The following is a 12,644-nucleotide window of genomic DNA, read 5'->3' on the forward strand; positions in this document are numbered from 1 at the left end:
TCAGACTCACTCTGTCGAGTGGCACTGCAGTCGGAGTGGCGCAGGCGGCGCTGTCCTTCTATCAGACTGGCCAGTGGAGCGGTGGAGTGACGGCGGTCACTTCGGCTCTGCCGGGGGCGCGTGTCAGGATAAAGGTGTCAGGCCACCTTTGCGTTAAATGCCCCTGCAATTTGGTCAGTCGGTGTGGCGATTTAGTCAAGGTTGCTTCTGAGCGAAGCCAAGGCCTCGGGCGAGCCGGTGATGTGTCCGCCATAAAAAGGGGGCCTCGGGCGAGACGGAAGTCTCTCGAGGTCGGCTGCCCTTGGCCGAGGCTAGGCTCGGGTGAAGCGTGATCGAGTCACTCGTGTGGACTGATCCCTGACTTAATCGTACCCATCAGGCCTTTGCAGCTTTATGCTGATGGGGGTTACCAGCTGAGAATTAGGCGTCTTGAGGGTACCCCTAATTATGGTCCCCGACAAGCATCAACTCATACAACACTTTCATGAGCTTCACATTTACTTATTTGGACAACTAAGGGGTATATATAGCCCCAACTTCAAAACTAGTTGTTACAAATATTTATCTCCATAAAATGGAAAATATTGATAAACATTTGGGAATTTACAGTTTTTCTAATTAATGTATGCATGGATTTAAAAGACATTTTACAACACATTTATATGAATGTATGAAGCAAGGTTTTACAATTTTGTAGATTTTTTCCAAATATTTCCCATTTTTAGAGCTCAAAATTTAGTACCTTTGGATATCTTTAGGAGATCAATTTGTTTGTTTGATTTCCCATGTCCTAATCATTTTTTGGATTTTCCATGGATTTTTAGAGGATTATTGTTTTCTATGGTTTTAGAAAAAAAACATTATCAGGTGTACACCAATTTTTTTATAATAAAATATTGTATTAAAAATGGCAAAACCTCTTGAAAACCACTTTCTATTTGGTGCAAAGTTATATCTAAAAGGTTTTGGGGGAGAAACTGTAGTGTAATTAAGCTTTTCGAACGACCTCGTGCAATCAAGTTGCTAAAAGTCATATTTTTTAAAAAAATATAGATATACTTTATTAATACTATAATAATTTATTAAATTTGGAAATTCTAATTAATCCTATATTAAGAGATATAAAAGAGATAATTTTTATTTATTTTAATTCTTTATATTGGATGGAATTTTCTCCTTTTTATAACTCTTAATATAAGATAAATTAGAACTTGAAATTTGATATATTGGTAGAGTATATAATTAAGCATAAATATAGGGGGTTTAAATATTTTTTATGATTTTTACTGGTTTAAACCATAATTGAAGAAAAAGCTTGATTGTGTAGTAGTTTGATCTATGATTTTGACGATTACTAGTATAATGCATGTGCGTTACAACGACACACCAATCATATTTGATGTTATAGTAGTGCAACAGTTGTACGACACGTTAGGTCCGAGTGGCAAGACAATGTGATGGACCCTCTCCAATTAAAATTAAAGTAGACCCGTCTAACAAAAAATAAATTTAAAATTAAAATGGACACATGACCCACACTCCAGATATTAAACTACAAATACTGTACTTTATCTTAGCCAAAAGGTCGAGAAAGTTATGAGTTAAAAGGAGACCTACCCCTTCTTTACAGCGAGATCGGTCGCTCGTTCTCCTTCAACTAGTGAGATGGTTATATTTATTTTAAAATTATAAATACTGAAGATTTGATAATCATCATACTACAATCCTCTCATGTCATTTCTTTAAACTTTTGCACGGTTGGTTAGACATACAAGCAAAAGATAAGGCTTATCTTATATGATTTGTTAGGCGAGAGCGGGGAGGGGTTGCATGGTTGGTTGCAAGCAAGAGATAAGATTTAACTTATCTAGTTTGTTAGGCAAGAAGCAGGCGAGTGAGAGAGGAATAGGTTTGTTAGGCGAGAAGCAGGGAAGAGAACAAACTTATGACTTATGCGCTTCGTGTGTGATGCAGGACGATCGTCGAAACTGGTGATTTATAGAATAGAGATAGAGAATGAGCTAGTTTATATGGTTTGGAGTGTGTTTCTTAGGCAATAATTTAGGAAGATTTGAGACAGACCTTTTGAAGCCTCGACTCCTCATACCTGCACAACTAAATCCAATTTTGGACCAGGAGGAGGACACCCCCCCCATGTGCTGCGAGGGATTTGGGAACGATGGACCCTAAATCTTAGCCGAAGAGGCATGCGACAAATCGACACATTGTCTCTTTTTCCTTTCTTAGTTAGATATCGCTATACCAATTACCATACCACCCAATCGACCACAATAAATTTAGAATTATACCATTATGAGAAATGAGATTCACCACTTTACCATCGTACTGATGGGCTTCGCCTGAATATTATTATGAAACATGTTGCACACACTATAATGTCATTTAGTCGTTTAATAAAATGACAAAATGATTGAATACGTTTTTGTTGACATGATGAGACCATTCTACCCCTGGCTTGCCCTCATCTATTCGGGATCGTTCTTGTGGGCACACTACATCGTCCACCGCACTCCTCCGTACCGCCTACAACGCTCCAACCGTGCTCCCTCTACACCACCCATTGCACGTGCTGGCGAGCCACCCACTGCGCCCCGAGTGCACCGCCTAGTGTGACACCTCTGTCTACAATTAGGACTTGTTTGGTTAAGAGTAGATTGATAGGGATTGGAGGGGATTAAATCCCCTCAATCCACCTTTAACCGAACAAGCCCTTAAAGTATGATCCCGAGTTAGTTTTCAAGAGTATTTGTTTGTTTGCATGTTACAACTTCTCACCTGTTGGGGGCTTTCTTCTCCGCCGAAGGTCCTCTAAGTAAAAACACCTTCGACAGAACAGTACAAAAGCAGTTGTGACATGAAGATATAAGCTGAAGCTACGATTGATAGAGCTTCGACTTGGTGTCATGCTAAAGGCGAAGGACGATACCAACTTAAAGAGGAAAAGACTGTATTGTCCCTGATAGTCTGTATTATGATTATAATTAATTATCAGGGACACGAATGTAATTTTGTCCGGGCTACGTCCCGTGCCTATAAATAGATGAACATTGGGTGCTGTTCACGCTGAATTGTAATCACTCTTGTGTCACTCTCGCTTCCCCACCTTCTATCAAGCCGAAGGTATAAATGTAATATAAATATCATTGATGTTTATTTATGTTTATAAAATAAGAATATAAATAATCTAATGATTTTGTGATGATTGTTTACATTCTTTTGTGTTTCATATGTCTCGATTTACATTTTGTTCACTGAAATGATGAAGGTTTGCCCTTCATGACCTTCGTCTGAAGATCATTATATCCTAGGGGAGATAATGCTTCGAAGGACGAAAGTATCTAATCGTTAACAATTGTGTTGCTTTGTTCTTGATGTATAGCATCCGAGAACAAGGGCCAACATTGGCGCCCACCTCCGGTGAACTCACTTCCACAGTTGTGACGATGGCTTCGCACAACAACCAAGTTGTAGCACCTTCGGCCACGAAGGTGGTACTCCCAATCACAGGTGGTTCAAGCTCTAAACCAGCCAACAAGAAACAAAAGAAGGAAGCACAAAGAAGGGTACAACATGTTGGGGGTACAAGGACCCTTCATCAAATCCAAGTGGTCTCACATCCCAATTACCTTCTCTCAGGAAGATCTTCAGCTCAAAGATTATCCCCACAACGATGCAATGGTTATATCTTGTGTCATCAAGGGATTTCTGGTCCACAATGTCCTGGTTGAAATAGGCAGCGCAGCGGACATCATCTTTGCAAAGACTTTCAGGCAAATGCAAGAGCTAGAAGATAAGATACATGATGCAACACACCCTCTTTGTGGCTTTGGAGGAAGACAGATTGTAGCACTTGGCAAGATAACAATGTCAGTTACCTTCGGCTATGTCCATAACACAAGAACTGGACAGGTTGTCTTTGACATTGTTGATATGGAGTATCCATACAATGCAATCATTGGTCGAGGGACGCTTAATGCCTTCGAAGCAATACTTCATCCAGCATATTTATGCATGAAGATACCTTTAGAACAAGGACCCATTGCTGTTCACGGGAGTCAAGAAGCTGCCAGGACGGCTGAAAGGAGTTGGACGGATTTGAAGGCTATCCATAATATAGATGAAGCCGAAGCTTATCAGCAGTATAAGCACAAAAGAGAGAAGGCTGCTTTAGCAGATCAGCCAAAGCCTATGCTCTTGTGTGAAGACATAGCAGACCAAAAGGTATTACTAGGATCTTAGCTATCTGGTGAATAGGAAAAGACTCCGCTAAGATTCTTGTTCAACAACAAAGATGTCTTCGCCTGGACAGCTAATGATCTCTATGGTGTCAATAGAGACGTCATTGAGCATTCACTCAATGTGGACCCATCCTTCAGACCAAGAAAGCAGAGGCTTCGGAAAATGTCTGATAATAAAGCCGAAGGTGCACGAAATGAAGTAAAGAGACTTCTCAGTGCCGGTGTTATCAGAGAAGTAACATATCCAGAGTGGCTGGCTAATACCGTTATGGTGAAAAAAGCTAATGGGAAATGGAGAATGTGCATTGATTTCATAGACCTCAATAAGGCATGTCCGAAGGATGAGTTCCCTTTACCAAGAATAGATTTCCTTGTAGATGCAACAACTTCTTCAGAACTTATGAGCCTATTGGACTGCTACTCGGGCTATCACCAAATTTGGATGAAGAAAGAGGATGAGCCAAAGACAAGCTTCATAACTCCTAGTGGTACCTATTGTTACATTCGGATGCCTGAGGGGCTCAAAATGCTGGAGGAAGCTTCAGTAGAATGACTGCCAAGGTTCTTCACTCTCAAATAGGCAGGAATGTGCTGACTTATGTCGATGACATCATAGTGAAAAGCACAAAACAAGAAAATCATGTTGCCGATTTGCAAGAGACGTTTGCCGATTTCAGACAAGCTGGTCTCAAGTTGAACCCAGAAAAATGTGTCTTCGGAGTGAAGAAGGGTAAGTTTCTTGGTTGCCTGGTATAAACGAAGGGCATCGAAGCTAATCCAAGCAAGATCGAAGCTATTCTTTGGATGGAGCCACCAAATTCAAAGAAGGGGGCTCAACGGTTGGCAGGAAGGCTGACATCATTGAACATATTTATATCAAGATCAGTAGAGAGGAATTTACCATTCTTTGAAATACTGAAGTCAGCCAAAGTCTTTCAGTGGGGTCCGGCTCAACAGAAAGCCTTCGAAGAGTTAAAACAATATCTGATAGATTTGACAACTCTAACTCCACCTTCATCAGGAACTCCGCTACTTCTTTTGTAGCTGCTTCCCATGCTGCGGTTAGCGCGACACTCGTACAGGAGAAGCAAGATGGCCAAGTAAAAAGACAAGCACTGGTATACTTCGTCTCCGAAGTACTCAGCTTATCAAAGAAAAATTACACATAATTGGAGAAGGTACTATATGCTGTATTGATGGCCTCCAGGAAGCTTTAGCACTACTTTCAAGCATATCATATAATAGTGCCTTCATCACAACCCCTAAAAAGACATAATGAGGAACAGAGAAGCTACAGGAAGGATCGGAAAATGGGTCGCGAAACTTAATGAATTCACCATTGATTATGTACACAGATCCTTAATTCAATCTCAGACGTTAGCAGACTTCATTGCTGATTGGACGCCAGGGGCTCAGGGTGAAGAAGCAACAAAAGATGCCGAAGCTTGGACGATATTCTGCGATGGATCTTGGGGAACCTTCGATGCATGAACAGCTGCTGTTCTAGTGGCACCCTCTAAGGTCAGAACATGTTATGCAATAAAGTTAGACTTTAGTTGTACAAATAACATTGCCGAGTACGAAGCTCTTCTTTTAGGGCTTTGGAAACTAAATGCAATGGGAATAAGAAGGGCAATCCTCAAAACTGATTCGCAAGTTATTTCTGGCCATGTGGATAAGAGTAGCAAGGCAAGAGACCCGAAGCTTGAAAAATATTTGGACGCAGTCCAAAGATTGGAAGCTTCTTTTGAGGAATTTTCTGTAAAAAAATATTCCAAGGGGAGAAAATGAGCATGAAGATTTACTAGCTAAGTCAGCGGCACATGGGCTCCCTTTGCCTTCGGAAGTATTTTTGAAACAATAAAAGCACCCTCAGTCGAGCTCATGGAGAGAGCAGTGCTCACAATATCACATGTACATAGTGAAGACTAGAGGACCAAAATAATATCCTTCCTCCAAGGCAACCGCCTCTCAGACGATAAAGCTTACAATAAGATAATGGAAGCAAGAACAAGACCATATGTAATAATTGAGGGAGAGTTATACAAGCATGGAGTTTGTTCCCCATTGCTTAAATGCCTTTCCAGGAATGAAGGACATGAATTAATGAAGGAAATACATGCAGGACTATGTGGAGCCCACATCGGATCCAGGCACCTACTAGGAAAGGTTTTTAGACAAGGTTTTTATTAGCCGAAGCTAGCTTCGGATGCAGCGGACTTGGTCCAGAAATGTGACAATTGTCAGAAGTGTGTCAGGGACCAGAAACAACCTTCGTCTTTAACATAATTGATCCAACCTACTTGGCCATTGCAAAGATGGGGCCTAGATTTGTTAGGACCGCTTCCACCAGCATAAGGAAATTAAAAATATGTTGTGGTAGCGGTGGAATATTTCTCAAAGTGTATCGAAGCTAAACCTCTAGCTACCATAACTTCGGCCTAGTCCAGAAGTTCTTCTGGCAAAATATTGTTTGTCGCTTCGGTGTGCCAAAGGCTATTACAGTTGACAATGGAACTCAATTTGATGCTGAAACATTCAAGGTTTTTTGTGACCGGATTGGTACAAGAATACATTTTACATCAGTTAGGCATCCAGAATCAAATGGGTTAGTAGAAAGAGCAAATGGAATTATAATGATAGGAATAATGAAGTTAATCTTCAATCAGCCTAGAGGAAAGTGGCCAGATGAGTTGATCAAAGTGGTGTGGAGCCACAACACTGTTGTCTCAAGGTCAATAGGTTTTACTCCCTTCAAGCTCCTACTCGGTGACGAAGCAATAACACCAGAAGAAGCAAGAATAGGATCAATAAGAACCACAGCTTCAGCGGCGGACAAAACTGATTCTCAAATAACAAAAGACACCATAGAAGGGACCAGACTTCAGGCCATAGAGCACATCAATAAGTATCAGGCCGAAACAATAAAATGGCGTGATAGGAAAGTTCGATTGAAAAATATCAAGCCAGGACATTTGGTGCTTCGAAGTATAGCCAACCCAGATACAGTGGGGAAGCTACAACTAAAATGGGAAGGTCCTTTTCTGGTAGTATCTTCGTCAAGACCCGGTTCTTACAGATTGAAGGATATGGACGGCAACGACATACCCAGATCTTGGAATGCGGATGAGCTTCAGCGATATTATGTGTAATTGATGTAACCTTTTTTTATTTTTCCTATGGCACCCTTTTCCTTTCAGGAGGGGAGAAAGGTTTTTAATGGGGCCATAGTTTGTAATTTTCATGCTTGTTTAGCCCTATGTAATACAAGGGCCAAGATCCCCCAAAAATGTAACATGTAATATCAGAATTCGCACCATCGAGTGCAGAGAACTGGGAAAATCTCAAAAGACGTCCCTAAGGGGATGCAGAGCTGTAATCACTTCGAGGGTGACGAAGCTACAAAAGTCGTTCTTAAAGGAGCGCAGAGTAAGTTCTGAAGCTACCAAAGTCGTTCCTAAGGGAGTGCAGAGTAAGTCCCGAAGCTCAAAAATCGTTCCTAAGGGAATGCAGAGCCAAATACCACCGAAATAGAAGGTGAAGAAGCTCCAGAGTCGTTCCTAAGGGGATGTAGAGCTTAAATGCCACTGAAATAGAAGGTGAAGAAGCTCCAAAGTTGTTCTTAAGGGAATGCAGAGCTTAAATACCACCGAAATAGAAGGTGAAGAGACTCCAAAGTCGTTTCTAAGGGAATGCAGAGTCTGGGTATGGCTTAGTGTGCGTTTGGGTCATACATTTGCATATTACATTGCATCATTCTTTGCATTCATACAGACATTCATTAGACATTTGTAGGATCATCATTATCATGACATGAAGCACGGACGATAATATGAACATAAATTGTTCGGCTTCGGCGATAAAGTGCTTCGTTGAATATGAAGAAGCTTCGTTTCAAACATGAACACAGACATTTATGCAAGGAAATGCTTCGATGTGTAGGAAAAGAAGGGAAGGTGTTTTTCGCCTTCGGCTCAAAAGTTACACACGGGTTTCGTCCACAGCAAAGCAATTCGTTCATGGATGGAAAGGTAAAATTATATTACAAGGTATGGACCAATATATACAGTATTGAGTTCAACTCTCGATTACAATTTTTTGCAAAAATAATACAAATAGATCCTAAGCTCTATACAAGAAGTCATAAAAGGAAGCTTCAGTCCAGCAACCTTCGGAATGCGCTTCGGATTACTAACCTTCGGCGCCGCCATCCTGCAGACAAACAACAGTATAAGGTAAAAGCGATGGTAATAAAGAAAAATCAAGGCAAACAGCAGGTACAAGTTTCGTACCGATTTAAGCAAACTCCGAGCATTTGTTCCAAAGGTTCCTCAGTGATTCCTGCAGCTTCGTGTTCTTATCAGCTTCGGCTTTGTATTTCGCTTGCAGTTCCTTTTTCTCTTGTTCGAAGCTCTCTGATTTTCCCTTTAAAGTTGTTTGAGCTTTGAGAAGCTCCTCGTTTAATCTAGCATTTTTAGCTTGAAATTCCACAAGGGAACCTTCGGTTGCTTGAAGCAAGAAGTCTTTCTTTTCAAGAGAAGCTTCGCAATCTTTGATCTTGCTTTCTAAGCCTTCAATTATTATCTCAATTTTCTTATCTTCGAGGTCTTGTTGCATTCTTAATGCTTTGCTTAGCAGCATGCTCTACGAAAATACGCTGACTTTAAAATATTTTAATTCATCATAGAGATAACAAGAATCTAGGCAAAAGAATTTTACCTTGAAATTGGAGTAAAATAGGCTGCCGACGATATGTTGTCGTCGGTAACCGCTAATATCAGACTCTAGCTTTGGAAAACCAACACTCTTTGACAGAGTGCCGATTTTTTTGCCCCAGCTCGGTCGCGGATACATCCCAGGATTTCCTCATCAACACCGAAGAGCATGGATCCCAGCTAGTAGCCACAAGATTTTCCATATTCTTTTAGCTCCTCTTTCTCCGCCTCGGATAATTCTTGACCTCCCAAGTGCCGAAGGTCAAATTCTTTTTCTTTTGACAAAGTATCAGCAACTTCTTTCCCCTTGCCAGGCACCACAGCCACGTTTTCCTCTACGGTCGCAACTGTCTCCTCTACGACCATATCTGATATGAGCTTTCAATTCCTGACATTGTGCTCACAATATTAGCAGCTTCGGCAGCAGTCATTAGCTGCTCCTCCTTCTTGGTATAGTTGCCAAGGATTTCATTGCACATAATTTCAATCATTTCTAGCCACTCTTGGCATGGCTTCTTGAACTCTTTCTCAAACTTGAACCGGTATGGGAGCCAAACAAGTTCGTGTTTTTGCTCCCATCCTTTTTCTTGGGCATTCCCCAGCCACTAGAGGTCAAAAATACCCTATTTGCCAAGAATTCTTGCACTAGATCTCTAGTGCTGACTTCGGCGCTACCACTCTAAACTCCACTTCGGCTAGTTGGTATGGGGAGCCAAGCTGCATATGGCACAAGGGCCTTGTCATTCCGAAGCTCAAAGTCAGTGGACTCATAACCATAGTCATTAGCTTCTCTCTCTTTTTCTCGAATGCTTTCATATAAAACCATTCACTCTTCCAACAAGTTGGCCACTTGGTAAGGTAGCTAAGAACCGGTGCCTTCATATCCTTTCGATACGCAAAATTGTAGCAACCAAAACTCTCATGCAGGCCATTTGTCCTAGCCTTCGTCTGGTAATGCAGCTCGTGCACCCCGTAGAAAGCTTCGGCATTAGGACTCATCCCCTGGCTTCGGAGGCCCCAGATGTAGACACTTAGTCTAACAATTGCATTGGGTGTCAATTGATGAAGGTTGTCGGCATTTCAGACCCAGGGGGTCCCTCGATCGATGAGTAAATTTGTCGTTGCATGCCCCTGCCCAGATGGGTTGGCACGAGATGGAACACAAGGGGAAAGTGTGGCTCATATTATCTCGCACCAGGGGTGTGCTCGTAGTAGGGGTTACAAGCGTTCGCGAGAGAGAGAGAGAGTGAGCCTGTTCGTTAGCTCGTTCCCCCGCGCGACCCTCTCGCATGAAGGCCCTGGACCTCCCTTTTATAGATGCAAGGAGAGGGTCCAGGTGTACAATGGGGGGTGTAGCTATGCGCTAACGTGTCTGGCAGAGAGGTGCCTGAGCCCTGTGTACATGCCAACGTGGCTGTCGGAGAGGTGCTAGAGCCCTATGTATGCGATAACGTGGCCGTCGGAGAAGTGCCTGAGCCCTGTAGAAGCACGGCTGGCGGTGCTACTGGGATCCTGCTGACGTCTCCTTGCTTCCGTAGGGGGCTGAGAACCACCGTCGTCATGGACGCACGCGGGGAGCCATCATTACTTGTTACCGGGACGAGCCAGATGGGACGCCGGTCTTGTTCCCTTGTAGCCTGAGCTAGCTAGGGGTAGGGTAATGATGTATCCCCCGTGGCGCGGTCGGTCCGAGCCCGAGGTCGGGCGAGGCGGAGACTTCTCCTGAGGCCGAGGCCGGGGTCGGGCGAGGACATGATTCCTCCCGAGGGCGAGGTTGAGGCTGAGCCCTAGGTTTGGGCGAGGCGGAGACCTCCTTCCGAGGCCGAGGTTGAGGCCGAGCCTTGGGTCGGGCGAGGCGGAGCTTCCTGTTGCGCCCGAGGCTGAACTTGGCTGTTGTCAGCCTCACCCTGGTGGGTGGCACAGCAGTCGGAGCGGGGCGAGCGGTGCTATTTTCTTGTCAGGTCGGTCAGTGAAAGGGCGAAGTGACTGCGGTCACTTCGACCTTGCCGACTGAGGCACACGTGTCAGGATAAGGTGTCAGGCGATCCCCGCATTGAATGCGCCTGTGATACGGTCGGTTGGTGAGGCGATTTGGCCAAGGTTGCTTCACAACGAAGCCTGCCCGAGCTGGGCTTCGGGCGAGTCGAGGGTGCGCCCGTCGCCTGAGGAGGCCCTCGGGCGAGGCGTGAATTTGTCCGGGACTACTGTTCCTGCCCGAGGCTGGGCTCGAGCGAGGCGAGATCGCGTCCCTTGGTAGACCGGGCCTTGACCTGAACCGCGCCCATCAGTCTTCGTGGTTTGTGCTGATGGTGGTTACCAGCCGTGTTTAGGAGCGTTGGGGGTACCCCTAATTACGGTACCCGACAGTAGCCCCTGAGCCTCAAAGGGAGTGTTGGTACTCGCTTGGAGGCTTTTCCGCACTTTTTTGCGAGGGGACCGGCCTTTCTTGGTTATACTTTGTTCCGGTGGGTGCGCGCGAGCGCACCCGCCGGGTGTAGCCCCCGAGGCCTCAGATGAGTGGTTTGACTCCTCTGAGGTCTTAATGCTTTTCGTGATGCCTCGGTCGGCCTGGTTGTTCCCTCATGCGGCCTGGCCATAGCCCGGGTGCATGGTCAGGTTCCAAGTTTCTGAGCTGGTTTGTTGACGCTGTCAACAGTTTGGCCATAGCCGGGTTGAGAGAGCAGCCCCCGAGCCCCTGCACGGAGCGAGAGGACGATCAAAGACTGTCTCGACTTTTATCATACGCCCCTTCGTCGCCTTTCCGCAAGGAGGAAGGGGGGAAAGCGCCATGTTGCCCTCGGAGGGCACCGAACATGGTGTTTCTAGTGAGTTGCTAACGGGTGATCCGAGTGGACGCCCGTGCCCCGTTTGATAAGGGTCGGCTAGTGGCCCAGAGGCGCGCTCCAAAAGTACCTGCAGGTGATTTGTCGGACCCGGACCCGTTCGATAGGGTCCGAGGGCTCGATGCCTCCCTCTGGTGGGATTCCGTTACAAAATCGCTCCTGCTGGTCTCAGAAATGTCCTAGGGTACCTCGGGAGCGTAGCCCGAGCCTCGGCCATGTAACGGATGTACCTAGAGTCATCCCTCACTCTGCGTGCTCTAGGGCGGCTGTCGAACCCTTCCGAGGGGCCAGCCTTCGAACCCCTGATCAGTAGTGGGCGTGGAGCCCGAGCGCTCTAGGGCGGCTGTCGAACCCTTCCGAGGGGCCAGCCTTTGATCCCCTGATCAGTAGTGGGCTTGGAGCCCGAGTGCTCTAGGGCGGCTGTCAAACCCTTCCGAGGGGCCAGCCTTCGAACCCCTGATCAGTAGGAGGGTTCGGGGCCCGGTTCCTTCGCTGAAAAGGATCCCTTTCGAAATATCCCCTTTCCTAGTCCCTGTAGCAAGAGAGAGAAAGGGGAAGAGGAAAATGATATGAATTTAAACGGTGTGGCACACCTTTTTTGACGCGGTCATCATGGCAGAGGTGAAATGATGCCTGCTTTGCCTGCCAAAGGTGTAGCTTGCCCTGCCGAGGAGTTAATGCGACGGGACGGGCGGTTCGCGGGGCGGCCGCGTGCACGAGTCGTTCGAGGAACGGGACACAGGCGCGTCGTCTTCATGTCGTGTTTCTCCCTCATTTCGAGCACTAGGACTTGCCTGTCGGCTAGCTGAACCGCTTAACCGAGTGTG

At 45.2% G+C, this 12,644-nt stretch overlaps 1 pseudogene; it reads right to left on the bottom strand.

Moving 5' to 3' along the window:
- Nucleotides 1-1,420: 1,420 nt before the first annotated feature.
- On the bottom strand, nt 1,421-1,598 carry LOC111591400 (uncharacterized; annotated as a pseudogene).
- Nucleotides 1,599-12,644: the final 11,046 nt, after the last annotated feature.

This window comes from Zea mays, chromosome 4 (genome assembly GCF_902167145.1).
Source record: "Zea mays cultivar B73 chromosome 4, Zm-B73-REFERENCE-NAM-5.0, whole genome shotgun sequence".
NCBI classification, from domain to species: Eukaryota; Viridiplantae; Streptophyta; class Magnoliopsida; order Poales; family Poaceae; genus Zea; species Zea mays.